Source organism: Acinonyx jubatus, chromosome A1 (genome assembly GCF_027475565.1).
Source record: "Acinonyx jubatus isolate Ajub_Pintada_27869175 chromosome A1, VMU_Ajub_asm_v1.0, whole genome shotgun sequence".
In the NCBI taxonomy this organism is placed as follows: domain Eukaryota; kingdom Metazoa; phylum Chordata; class Mammalia; order Carnivora; family Felidae; genus Acinonyx; species Acinonyx jubatus.
In genome coordinates this window covers 148795516-148809794 of record NC_069380.1, presented here as the reverse complement: position 1 = coordinate 148809794, position 14279 = coordinate 148795516, and positions in this window count along the sequence as shown.

The following is a 14279-nucleotide window of genomic DNA, read 5'->3' as shown; positions in this document are numbered from 1 at the left end:
GGTGCTTATGGGTCCTTCAAAGTGAAGTCCTACCCACGTCACCTGCCTGGAGAGTAGGGAGTGAGCAGTGTCCTTAGGGGTTAGCCTGTTTGCCTTTCCCGAAAAACCCAAGCACAAGTTTTCTTTTCCCTTTATGCATCAGAGCGAGTATAACTTGATTTTGGATTAATGTAGCGCTATTACTGCATTAAAGGCCCACTGCTATGTATCTTTACATTCTACATTGGCCCTCAGATTGAATTTATTAACCTGATGAAGAAAGATTTGGGCAGTGAGAGATTTTCAACGGTGGCATTCCAAATTGGTTACTGCAGTAGGCTTGTGCCTCACCTCTGGCCTTGGTTGGGTTGCCAAAATGCTGCCGAAACTCCCTGGCTGTCTTTAAAAGGTCCTCACTCATGCAGCTGCCCCTCTATCAGTCCCTTGATGGGCAGAAGGTGCAACGCGCAGGAAAACACCGCTGAGTGGGGGCACCTGCAACTCCAAAGGGTCAGGACAATCCCTCCCATTTAGGAGATGCCTTCCGGTGGCAGTTTAAAAACTGAGAGGCAACATCAAAGCTTCCCCTTTAAAAGGGGTAGCCGTGATAATTCAAAACCGATCTTTGGCTGGCGAAGATGCAATTGCCTGAAACGAAATTGGCATTCAAATAGGGTCAGGTAAAGCCCAGAGCCCCTAGCCACATTTTGGACCCCAGAAGGGCACTTCTTGTCCCCAACTCTTTTGGAAGGAGAAGGGAAAAGGAAGAGAGAGGGCCGAAATGGGGAGAGGGGAGAGTGCAAGAGAGAAAGAAAGGGAGAAGAGGGGGATATTTAGCAAGTTAAGAGGTTAAATATTTGAACAGATTTGTAAATATATAGACAGCCCTTGTTATTTGGAATGTGTAATAATGCCTTTTGTGATGCGTCTGGCTGGGAGGCTGCGGGGAAAGACTTCTCCCTAGCACCTTCCTCCCAGGGAAATCAACTGGAAAGCTCATGAGCTCGCAAAACAAAAACAGGGCTACCCTCCTTTGGGAAAGGGGGATTCTCCCTCTACCGTGTCTTAAAAAACAAGATGGAAAAGGAAAAAAAGAAGAGAAAAGCAGAATAAATGAAAATGTTTTATTTTTCTTAGGTATGATTTTTCAGGAGCATCCCAGAAAGCCATCTTCAGGCTGAAGTAATTTCAAAGTATTGTTTAAGCTGATGACATAGTCTAGCTCTCAGTTATCTATTGTGCATCCATTATTTCTTTGAACCTAACTCTCCTGTCTGACAAGTGCGCGTGCGTGTGTGTGTGTGTGTGTGTGTGTGTTTAGAAAAACTGGGTCCACTAACGGTTCTCCTGTGGCTTAGCAGGGTGGGTTTCTTTACGTTTTTCTCACGTTAGTATTTTCTGGAAAACTGTACTGATGGCAGCCGATGGCATCTGTCCTCTGCTTGTGCCCGTGGGCGGAGGACACAGGCTGTGGGTGTGTCCCGCCCACTGTCGTGCGTGCGTGTGCGTGTCTGTGTGTGCATACCCGCATTCTCTCGTGTGTGCCTCAAATAGAGCCATTTTTTTTGCCCCTGTCGGCGTCCTGCGTACATTAGTATTATGCAAATAGAATCATTCTGCTTGAGTATTTTTTGAAGGGGGAGGGGATGAACCATTTAAATTATTCTCTCTTATTTTCTCGGCAATGTTTCCATTGCGTGTGAATTTACTTGGATAGCTTCTCCGAGGTGTGTGTGTGTGTGTGTGTGTGTGTGTGTGTGTATGTGTTTGTAGCGGTGGTGGTTGTGGTGGTGTGCTGGTCAGTGGGTGTGTGCCTCAGCGTTTGGGCGAGTGTGTACAGCCTGTGAGCACCTTGTGAGTGATGCGTGTTCTCTCCGGGTGTCCTGTCTGGCTATGCTCCCCCCCACCCATGTTTTGTGTCCTCAGGGTGATTATGTGCGTATTTACATATGTGTACCTATTCCCCTGCCTACATGTATTGTCTTTCTCTATGATCCACACATTTCATATATATTCTCTTATCTTTTGGCAAAGTGCCTTTTTTTATTCCTGGAAGAATATTTATTGATGTGATAATCTGAAATGAAAAGTGGTCTCCCATGAAGGAGATGGAAGAGAAAGGAGTGTTCATCTTTCTTAATAGACGGGGCAGAGCCAGTTGACTGGATCACAGGGTTTCTCTGCACTTTCTGCGTGTGTCTGTGTGTGGGGGGTGGGGGCAGGGACGGAGGGGGTGGGGAGAAGAGAAAAGGAGCCTTTAACAGGAACAAAGATGGGACATCGCGCCCCCTCGCGGCCAGGCTTCGTATTGCGCAGACCGGGCCGTCTCGGGCTTTCTTTAGCCAAATGAATCCTGTAATTTCCTCCGTTAAACCATTCAGCAGCCTCCTCTCAGACCCAGCCTCCGGCCGTCATCCAATCACCAGGCGCCATGCAAATCACCTTTTCCGTTCTCCAAACCCGCGTCCGCCTTAGCAGTTGCTCTTGCCGCCTCGCCGGCGTCTCCTTCCTCCCCACCACACCCCCTCCCTCCGCTCCCGCCCGAGCAGCTGCCGGGGAAGAGGGCAGTGCTGGGTGCCTCATGCATATGCAGATAATCTTCCTCCTCCCTCCGGTTTCTCCAACAGCCCCCGCCCTCTCTTCCCCCGCCTCAAACCGCGACCCACCCGCCCCCCGCCTGCCGCCTGTGCCTCCTGAGGTTTCCCCGCCGCGTCCGCGCGCCTAGACGTGCACTCCTCCGAGCTCTGGTCCCGGGCAGCTGTTTCCCAGAAGGCGGCCTGCGCGCGCTATTGGAACAGGAGAGGGAAAGGGAGGAAGGTACTATCCTTGAAATCCTCTCGAAGGTCGAGTTTGAGGCTTGCTGAGCAGGGGCGAAAAGACGTCGAAAATGCCTCTGCAGGTCTGCGGGAAGGTTCTGCACGCAGAATGATTTTGAAATGCCTTTCTCCTCCTAAACACCAGATTAATTTCTCTGAAACACACAATGTACTGGTCACGTCCAAAGGCAGGATGATGATAGATGATTTTGTAAGCCCAGAGCTACAGTGTGTATTTGTCTTGTACATCAAGGCTACACAGCTTCTTAAACTGCAAAGAATTGGAGATGAGATCAAACAGCATTAGATCTACTTAGTAGTAGGAGAGAGAGTGGGGCCGTGGGGGTAAAGGGCAAGTGGTGGCTTAAGACCTGCTAAAAGGCGCACATTTTAATGTCAAAGCCTTAAACCGCACAGGTGAGCAGACTTAGAGCACATACGCAGACCCATGAAAGAGAAGCAAATCCTCGAAGAAGAAAGACCTGGGGGTAGTTGGTTGCTATTGTTACTTACATCCAAACTCTGGTTTCTGGCCTTTTGCAGCAACCCATGAAGGGTATTCAAGCTTTGAATACTGCTCTGAACTGACCTTGAGGCACATTGAGGGGACAAATGTCACTGGAGAAAATCGCTGTTTGTGTAGTGCTTTGAGAAAGCAAGAAAATCGTGATCTTCTTTCATAGATGTCTATTTGGACATGGAAACATTTCAAGAACTTTGTAGTAAGACATGGAGAAGAGAGTAGAGAGCACAAGACTGGGAATACTTTGTCATCATTTGTTCATCCAACACACTTTTCTGGAGTACTTACTGCATGCAGGGCACACAGCAGCCTCTTCCATGTGAAGCACATTGTATGTGCCATGATTCTCAGGTGTGACGGAAATTAGGGAGAGGTGCAGGGATTTGGGGTGGTTTCTGCCCTGGAGTTGCTCATTGCCTTGCAGGGAGAGGAGACAGTAAAGATAAATGTGGTATAGTGTAACATGGAGCATGGAAACAGCTTAAATATCTGTCGAAAAGACAGTGGGTTAATATACTAGCATATTCCTATAGTGAAATACTCTGCAGCAGTTAAAAATGAACAGAATGTCTTGGAGGAGGCAGTGTTGGATGAAAAAAGCAAATGGCAAAAGAATACATGTGATATTAATGTTAATATTAATAACTATTCGTATAGAAATATTTTTAAAGCTTCCCAAATATAAAAGTTGTTCATATATACTTATATAGTAAAAGTATACAAACGTGTCAGGGAGGGGTGCATGCAACCTCAGGATGAGGGTAATCCCTGGGGAGACAGGGATCCTTTAATCACATGGGCTTTAGCTATGTGAATAGTGCTTATTTCTGTAAAGAAAAAAAAAAGGGGGGGATCAGAAGATAAGAGAACATAGAGAGTATGGGAAGAATCTATGGAAGAGTTGACATGGAGGCTAAGTTCTTGAAGTGATAATCACGAGTTTAATAGGCGTAATCAAAAATAATTGTCTCTTTCTGAATACGTAAGAAAAATACTGAAGCTTTTACACCTTTTATCTAATTTTTAATATTCATACAGGAAAATTTACTTTTGGGGGGTATACTTTTCTATGAGTTTTACAAACACAGTCATGTAACCACCACCGCAAGCAGGAAACAAAACACTGCCATCACCCCCCTCCCCAAGTGCCTTTGTGCTATCCTTTGTAGTCAACCTTTACCATTTGGAGTAAATTCCCCTGTAACCTTAAACCTTGGAAACCACTCCAGCCCTATGGTTTTGCCTTTTTCAGAATATCATATAAATGGAACCACATAGTATGTAGCCTTTTTTTTTTTTTTGCACCTAATTTCTTTCTCTTAGTATAATGGAATCATCTGTGTTGTTAGATGTAGTTTGTTCCCATATAATTTGTTCCTTTTGACTACTGAGCAGTATTTCATTACATGGACATACCACAGATAGTTTTTCCTTTTACCAGTTGAAGGCCATATGAGTTGTTTCTGGTGTACAATTTCTTTTTCTTTTTTTCTTTTTTTTTTTTTGAGTAAGCTCTATGCCTGACATGGGGCTTGAACCTATGACGCTGAGGTCAAGCATTGCATGCTCCACCCACTGAGCCAGCCAGGTGTCCCTGGTGTACAGTTTCTTGTTTCTAGGGACTGGACTCATTGTTGTCCAAGGTGTTGTCATTATAATGTAGATCTTCTATTACTGGTCATTGTATTATATCGATAAATGGGTTCGCATATTTCCCCCAGAGGTGAAATCTGTAATCTGATATTAAGTACCATGTACTGTTGGGCTAGGTACAACCTACCCAGCCAAATATATAGAAAAACACACATGTTCACAGTCATTTGGAAGTTGCCCTTCAATTAATTGAGTTGTAGTGAGTGCAGTAGGAGAGACTAACTAGATATGCTGATGACCTACATTTCTAACTCTTTGAGCACCTGTGTATTTCCAACTGTGGAACTATGGCTTGTTTCTAAATATTCCCTAAATCCTTTTTGAAAGATGGACCTTTGCCCTTTGAGGTCCAGGTTGAACTTTAGTGGCAGGCTGAGTTTCCATGCATCTGATACAGGGTGACAATTTATATCACCAGTTTAGAGGTTCTCACTACTTCTAAGGATTCTGTGTGATTCCAGATCCTGGTCTATACTATCAGTCCTCAAAGGTTTGGTTTCTTCTTGTTTGGTTTCCTCTTTGTGTCTCACAGGGACCCTGAGAAGCAGATACCTGGGCGGTACAGAGTAGGTGCTGATTCAGAGACAGAGTAAACCTGTGGGGATATAAGCTTAGTATACATGCCTCAGAGTTCCAGAGTCAAATATCAGATGTTTGTGAGTTAGCTACTACTTAGGGCCTTATTTATTTACTTATTCGAAAAACCTCTAGCCCTGGGGCCTCTGGGTGGCTCAGTTAGTTAAGTGCTTGACTTTTGATTTCAGCTCAGGTCATGATCTCAGGGTTCATAGGTTCTAGCCCCACATTGGGCTCCGTGCTGATGGTATGGAGAGGAGCCTGCTTGGGATTCTGTCTCCCTCTCTCTCTGCCTCCCCCCCACCCCCCTCCACTCTCTATCGTTCTCTCTCAAAATAAATAAATAAATAAACATTAAAAAAATTAAAAGAACAAACCAAAACAAAAACCTCTAGGTCTCTCATGGTTATTTGAAAGCTGTCTTTGTCACAGGCAGCCAGCCCAGTATTAACATGCAGGATGGGAAGGAGAAAAGCAAATGTTGTAGGCTGATGACTTTCTGGGTGTGGTTTAGGGTAGAGAAGAGGACAGTCCCAACTGTCAAGAGTGGTAACAGTGTTGTGATCAAAGGAGTGCTGTTTCTCGTCTGGTTCCCTTGCTAAAGCAGGCTGGCTTTCTAATTTAAATTGTATCCAGTCGCTACACTGAGCCTTTGCATGTCACCCTTAGTCTTAGTTCTGGTAATTAGCATCACCCTCTGGTAAATGACTCTAGAAACAGAAGTTTCATTTCACTAGTCAACTAAGGGACTAGTTAGTAAAATAGCCGCTCACAATTTACTTTGAATACATTGTAAGTAAAGGTTATAGAGGTTATAAGTCAAGGGATATAGAGTTATAAGTCAAGGATGTAGAGGTTATAAGTAAGGGATATAGAGGCCACATTTGAGCTTTGTTAAGCTTGTGAGACCTTGAGAACGAGGTACCGTACGTGTACCACAATTTTCTCACTTATAAAAGGGCAAAGGGGCAAACATGTTGCTATTTTTTACTTTAAGATTCCTCCAGCAAGAGAACTTTATGAGCCCTGCTTCTCTTCTAAGTTCTTTGGCTGGTCTAATAATTAAATTGATGTAAGATGGGAGCCCCGCAAAAATATGAGGCTCAAAGGCAGCCAGGTAATTGAGGCTTATATAACATCCTGCGCGAAGGAAAGAGATTGGGATCTGGGGATACAAAAGGAAGGAAGGCCATTTATAGGGAGGCAGAGAAGTTTGGAAAACAAACGTTGCCGTGTTATGCAGGTAACTTTTTTGGGTAAAAAGGTATCTCTGATAATAGCCTCTTTCCAATGTAAATTTAGGCAGTTGAGGAGGTCGAGATAGAGAGTTTTTCCTGAGTCTACTAGGTTTTGATTGCCTTTAGCTCCAAATAATCCTTATGGCAAAGAAATGTATTTTGGGGTGGCAGAATCTGCTCCCCTTTGCAGCATAAGTGAGTGCCTTATCATAACGTTGGAATAATGACATCTCAAGGCTTGTATGCTGCATTCACAATCAAGAAAAGTCCCAGAACGGGGTTGACTCAGCAGTACCTGACCAGTATGTTTAATGCAGTGATGAATACCATTGCCCCTAGGAATTAAATATAGAGGTGCTTGGAGCTTGTGTAAAGTTCCCTGTGCCATTTGAAAAAGGTACTCAGAGAAAAGATAGGCTGATTTTTAATTTTAATGTTTTAACTCATCGGTTTAAGTACATTTCTGGTTTGCTTTGCAAAATGTCAACAGACATCCCAAGTGGATAACATTTAAAAAAGATTGAATTTCTTATATTTACTCTACTATCATTTCAAAAATATGGTCATTAATGCCTACAGGTTCATTGGTTAAAACAACCCATTCAAATGATTATTAAAAAGCATCCAACAACACTGTTTGTTGTTTTCCATATTGTCCTGAATTCTCACTGATGAGAGATCTAGTTCTGATGCATTTAGGAAGGACTTCAAGTGGGGTTACCATATACAAGGTTGGAGAAATAATTCTCTGAGAAGAAATAATTTATTATCTAATGGTATTACTATTCACTTTGTATTATAGATATTATGCTTTTGTATATTATACACTCAACAATTGACCAAACACTTTCACATAAATGATCTCATTTCATGTAAATTATCTCACAATAACCTTCTAGAATAGATTAGTGAAAGCAGTGACTATCCTTATTTTATACTAAAGGATACGGAGGTTCAGACATACTGAAAATAGCTCGCTTTTTAATGGACTTCTTTCTTTGTGCCAGGCAGTGTTCTAAGAACTTTCCATGTTTTAACTCATGTGGTCTATCTAGATCGCAGCTGTAGGAAATACTTAATCTTCTTCTTCTCATTTTCCTTTTATAGATTGAACCACAGAGTTTCAGAGAAATAGAGTAACCTGTCCAAAAGCTACAGAGTGAGTCAATAGTGGAGTCAAATGAGAATCCATCCAGTCTGGTTCCAGACCACAGTGCTTACCCCTCACACTCTCTAACCAGAGTTCAGCAGCTTGCCCAGGAAATTTGGCCACTAGGTGTGGAATCATAGCTTAGAACGTGATACCCAGAGAAGTGCTTTTCCATTTGGTTGTAGCTTCTCTCCTGGTCTTTGCTTTATTGTGTATCACATTTTACAAATTTATGTACTTCTCATATTCCCCCTAATGGAATGTGAGCTTCCTTAGTGCAGAGAAAAGGGATGATTCCTTTTATACATGGACTCTCCCCTACCATGTCTGGAAATTCTTCTAACCTAAGAGGGAGCCACTTAAAATGTTCTGAATTGAATTGAACTTGTGAAACTCCTAGACCACTTTAGGCCTGAAAATTTGCAGTGGGAGCTTTGGTGACATAGAAGTGGTTGACAGTGGGAAGGGGGCAGTGATTAAACCAGGGAATAAAGGGAAGGAGTTTATATGATGAGAAAAGTGTGATAACAATGTTTATATAATCCTTATTATGTGCCAGACACTTTTTATGTATCAACCATTTGATTCTTACAACATTCTATTATTACCTCCTTTTTGTGAATGGGGGAGAATGAGGCACAGAGGTTATATGACTAACACATAAACAGATGTGTTTGTGGGTGTGTATGTATATAAAAGAAGGAGAAAGACAGTCATATATACAATGTTGCCCATCTCCCCATCTCCCACACCAACAATTCCCAAAGGTTTTCCTGGCATATTTTTTGATTTTTATCAGATATTTTCTGTTCTAGATGCCCTATACTACTGACTTTTCCTCCTCTAGTCTAGTGTCTGCATAGTACCACAATTACCTTTCTAAGATATATATCTGATTTTGCTACTTGAATTAAAACATTTTCTGGTTCCTCATTGCTAAGAGGTTATGTAGCCAGCTACATCACAGCCCTGTTTTACTTTTTAGTCATCATTTCAGCCTCCTTTCCCAGGCCTTTTATGACAGTTGTATTTAAACCCTTTTTAATCCCTGGATGGACCAGGTACTTTTGCTCTCCTGTGACTGCTGGGAAAGAAAAATTTTTCTTTACCTCTCAGAGGTTCTCCCGGTTTGCTGAGAATTAAACTGACATGAGACAGATAAACAGGGAAAAATCATATTTAATTTTGTACAGCTGGGCAACCTACATGCAAAAGGGAGGATGGCAATTCACAGGGCAGTAAGAAGAGGAAGAGGTGATTGGAAATTAGATGTTTGCTTTGGCGTACTGTTAGGTCATTCAGATAAAATTTATCTCCAGGAGAAACTTTCATTCTGAAAAAGACCCCCATTTTTAATTTTTCTAGGAAGTTAAGAGAGGGGCAAAAGTTTATCTTTTCAGCTCAAAATAGTTCACATGCCCAAGTGGCAACATTTGGGGAGATTTGTTCTAAATCTCTTTGTGACTTTATTCATGCTGTCCTTTCTGCTGGAATGCTGTTCCCCCACTCTTTATCTGGTGAATTTTACTCCTCCTGTAGGATGAAGTTCAAATGCATTTTTTTTTTCTCTTTTTGAGAGGGAGAGAAAGAGAGAGAGAGGGAGAGAAGGAGAGAGAAGGCACAGGAGACAGGCAGAGGGTGAGGAAGAGAGAGAATCTGAAGCTCCAGGCCCAGTGTAGAGGTCGATGCCAGGCTTGACACAGGGCTCCATCTCAGGACCATGTATGTGATCATGACCTGAGCCGAAATCAAGAGTTGGGACACTTAACTGACTGAGCCACCCAGGTACCCCCAAACGTTTTTCTTGATGAAGCTTTTCATGATCCTACAGATAGAATTAATACATCATTCTACTAATATATACTCCGATTTAAGAATGACAGCTAACGTCTACTGAACGCTTAAGTGCTATAATTCTATTATTGATGAAGATTCAGAGATTCAGAGGCTTTACATAACTTGTCCAATTTCAGTTGGGTAGTAAATTTTCCAACAGATATGTCTGACCCCAAAACCTATTAACTTAACTGCTTTGTTTTGCCTCCTCCATTGATACCACATATTAGATTACATGTTTGTGTATCACTTTCTCGTCAATAATATGAATTCCAGAAAACCAGTCATTTGCTACACATCCTTTCTGCCTAGCACAGTGTCTGTGCTATAGAAGAAGCTCCAGGAACACAGCTAAAAGACTGAATGGATATCATTTGCTCCCTATTCTCTGAGCTGTATTTCCCTCATCTGGCTCATTGTATCCCACACTACACATTAAGATCTCGCTACTTCACTCAATTCTCCCACGTTACTGGCTTCTAAAGTGGCTAGCCACAAAATTGACCGTCTTGACAATATTGCCTGTGAGAGTCTTAATTTGCCCTCTTTATGGTATGGCCGGAAAATAAGGGCAAGGTGTGATCTGCTCTATAATGCTTGGGCTGTAGGCACTGTCTTTTTTGTTTCATGTTTTTGATTTGAATCAGAACTGGCTTGACTCTTATCTTTGTGATTGACATAAACATCAGTATCATACCCTTAGAGTCCTCCTTCCCCCATTCTGAAATATTTAAGAATTCTGTGGGTTTACAGAGGTCCCAAAGAAGCCCCTTGGCTACTCTGGCCCCAGGAGAGCTCTCATTGCCTGGGGCCATTGTGGCTCTGGCTTCCTGTTACCACACAGTGCTGCATGGACCTCCAGGCCAGGATGCTCCCCTGAATAAGAACATTTCCCCAGGACACAGATCTTAGGGCCCATCCTTTGGGTTTGCACACCATCCAAGGACCCACCCACATACCATGCTAGATGGTATCCGCTGCCCACATTTAGCCTCTGGGCTTCACCCACAGGGGTCAGCAGCCTTCCCTTCCCCTGCTCCCAAACAAAAGATCAATTTCTCTCCTTTTTCTGACGATAGAGCTCGTTTGTTAATTGAAGGGTCTGGACCACAAAGACACAAATGTCTATTTACTTCCACAATCTGGAAGCATTTCCCTTCCTTTATGAGAATTCCTTCCTCCAAGGACAAATTGGAAGACCTCATGGTATCTTCTTGCTAAAGGGGCTGTAACAAAAGCATCGCTTAGATCTTCACCGGGTCATTTTTTTTTTTAAGCAGTTAAATCTTAGCAGGGTCCCCAGTTTAAAACACAAAAATTCCAAAACTTAATGGTACACCTAAGTGAGAGTTGTCCTTTTTATTTTTATGTTTTTTAGAGTTGCCCTTTTTAAAGGAGTCACTTGCTATATACATTATTGTAATTTGCCAATGTCATTTAAACAGGTTTTTGAACCTACCCTCTGGTTTTCAGAGCCTGTAGCCCAATTTTCTTTTATTACTCCCAAAGAGAACAAATATTTATATTTGAAAATGGATTTGATTTTGGAAAGAGCCCAATGTTATTTGGCTTAGTTTTGTGAATAAAATCAGTGTGAAAAGCTGCTTTTGATCCAAAAGGAGGTGAAACTATAAGGTAATGCCACTGATTTTGTGAGTCTTACCAAGTACAAAAGGGAATTTCCAAATAGAGTGTCAGGGATGGAGTGTCAGGGAAATAAGTATAAAATGGTTCCAAATGTGACTAAACTAATGGCCCAAATCTGAATACAAATATTCTGGTATGTTTGTGACCAACTAGTCTCATTGGTGTCTGTGAAGGTACAACGTACATGTTATGTCCAGAATTCTTGCTGAAAATAGCAGTAGACTGGCTTCTCAAATTTGACGTAAACACAAGTCCTCTAAGGTTGTTAAAATGCACATTCTGATTCAAGAGATCTGGTGTGGGCCTAGGATTCAGAATTTCTACTTCTAAACAGCTCCCAGGTAACGGTCCCGGAACCTCTCTTTGAGTATCAGTGCCCTAGACTTTCTAAATAGCTCTCTTAAGCAAGTTGAATCTTGGTTTGCACTTTGATATTGGTAACCATGTTAAACTACTGATGAGTTGTTTTGTTCCTTAGCAAAATAGTTTTGTGTTCATATATAAGAACTTTGCATCGGAACAGAGAATTTGCTGTGTAGTTTATCAGTGAAGAAGCAGCAATGACACTGTGCCATTTTCCTTAGATTGGACAGTTTCTTTATTCAGAACGTAACAGAAATTTCTATGGAAAAAAGTGATAAAGTAATTTAACTGTTCAACCTCAACCTCATTAATTATTATATAGCAGATATTATCACATGAGAAAATGCAAGGTACATTTTGATATATTTAAAGTTGTTATTTCTGATTTGACAATTTTTGAAACTGATGTAACAAAAGTTCTTTTGCTAGCTAGCTAAAAACAAAATCCTATTTCACAGCTAAAATGTAAACAGCTAAGATGTAATCGGAGGACTAAATTTTCACAGCTACAAAAACACAGCTGTGAAACATAACTTTAGAATATAATAAAGCCAAATAGTTTTGCATGCTAATAATGGATATTACAAATAAAGATGAGAATGACTTTGTTAGAATTTTTTAGTGTTTAAATACCTTCACTAATGTTACTTGTTTAACTGAGAATGTGCTCAAGTTACCTGTTACATTTGCATCTATTGAATGTCTAATATTTGTATCTTGCTGGGAACTAGTGATACAGAGTTGAATCTGACAAGTCATTCTTTCAAGGAGCTATTTTGTGTTACATAATAAGACCTGTGTCAAATAATAGTTTTGAGTTTTTTTCCCCCCAGGTTATAAAACCAGTACATGTGAATTGGAAAAATATTAGAAAATACAGAAAAAATTATAAAAGGTAAAATATACATTATTAAAAGTCCTACCACTGTTAACATTTTTATGTTGTGTTTTAAATTTCCATTGACCTAGTTCTAAGTATTCTTATTTATGGCTTCTTGACATACTTTTTTTTTTAACTGTGGAAATAACTCTTGCTGGTCAGTGTCAAGGTATATTTCAGTTGAATTTTTGTGCCAATGTTGGCCTGGGCTGAATGTTGGAAACCCACAATAATAGTGTATCAGATGTGTGTGTCTGTTTACATGTGTGTTAGGGTGGGGAATAACTACGGACTGGATAGGTAGTTGCAATTCCATCTAACTCTGTAGATACTAGTAGGCTAGAGACCCTTTATGATATAATTAAAAAGGTTTAAATTCCCAGAGTTACTCATGTGCACATTGTGTTTTGCTTTCTCAATTTTGTGATCAATTTCTTGGATTGTGATAATTTTGGATTGGGAGTCAGGGGACCTAGTACTTTACTAAAACCTGTTGCACATTTTTATCATCTGTAAAATAAGGTACATTACTACAAATCCTCAGTTGTCTTGATGTCTTGAAATGTGAAATTCCATAGCTATTTTCTTTATTCATATCTTGCATGTAAATAGATCTATCCTCGTAGATACCTTCAGATACTTTTGATAGTAATCTGAATCAATGTAAACCTAAAGTGTCTTTTAAAATCTATAATTTGGAAAAATAACCTAGAATAGAGCTTGGCAAATTACTGCACCCAGGCTGAATCTGATCCAATGCCTATTTTTGTAAATAAAATTTTATTGGAATACAGCTGTACCTATTCAGTCATGTATTGTCTATGACTGCTTTTAAGCTATGAAGGTGGAGTTGAGTAGTTGTGTTAGAGACTGTGTTTACTACCTGAATTGTCATAGGAAAAAACTTGTTGATCTCCGATCTAGATTTATGATCTTCTGGATCAATAAGTATGTTTTTCTTCAGATACTTTGAGTGAGTATGAACAAGTGTTATATCATAGTAACAATAGCAGGAGGTATGGATGTGGAAGGCATGACTGGGTCATATAAACCAAGTCCTGGTTTTTAAAAAAGGGCTTTTTCCTAAATGGAATTTACTTGGGCTTGATTTCTAGAGGTCAGCTAGATCTGCATCAGGTAAATGTCACATCTGTTGTCATGACAGAAACTAGAGTGTCAGAGTGGCACTCTTTGAGCCTGGCAAGCTTCATCTTGAACAACTCAGGCAGAAGCATTTCCAATTAATGTGGGGACCCTTTGTAATAAAACGCAGGGCAGGAAAGCCATGAGCTTTTAATATCATAAGGTTAGAGGTATTATTTCACAAGGAATAGGAACCAAAGTCATGTTCATAGTTGATGTACACATTCCTCACGAAGATTAGACAGGGCCTTGCTCAAGCCTTTGGAAGAAAATGAACCAGCTCTGTGATCAGGGGTGTAAACCTTCAAGTATTTAGCGGAGAAGTGAGTTGCAACATAACTGGTAAAGAGTGTCTTAACTGACCTTGAAATACCCACCTTTCCCACAGACCCTGGACGTGGAGGAGGCTTAAGCAGAGACAGACCTCTCCGAATTCCCAACGAAGTCTGAGATGGCAGAGTTTGCAAAGCAGAAG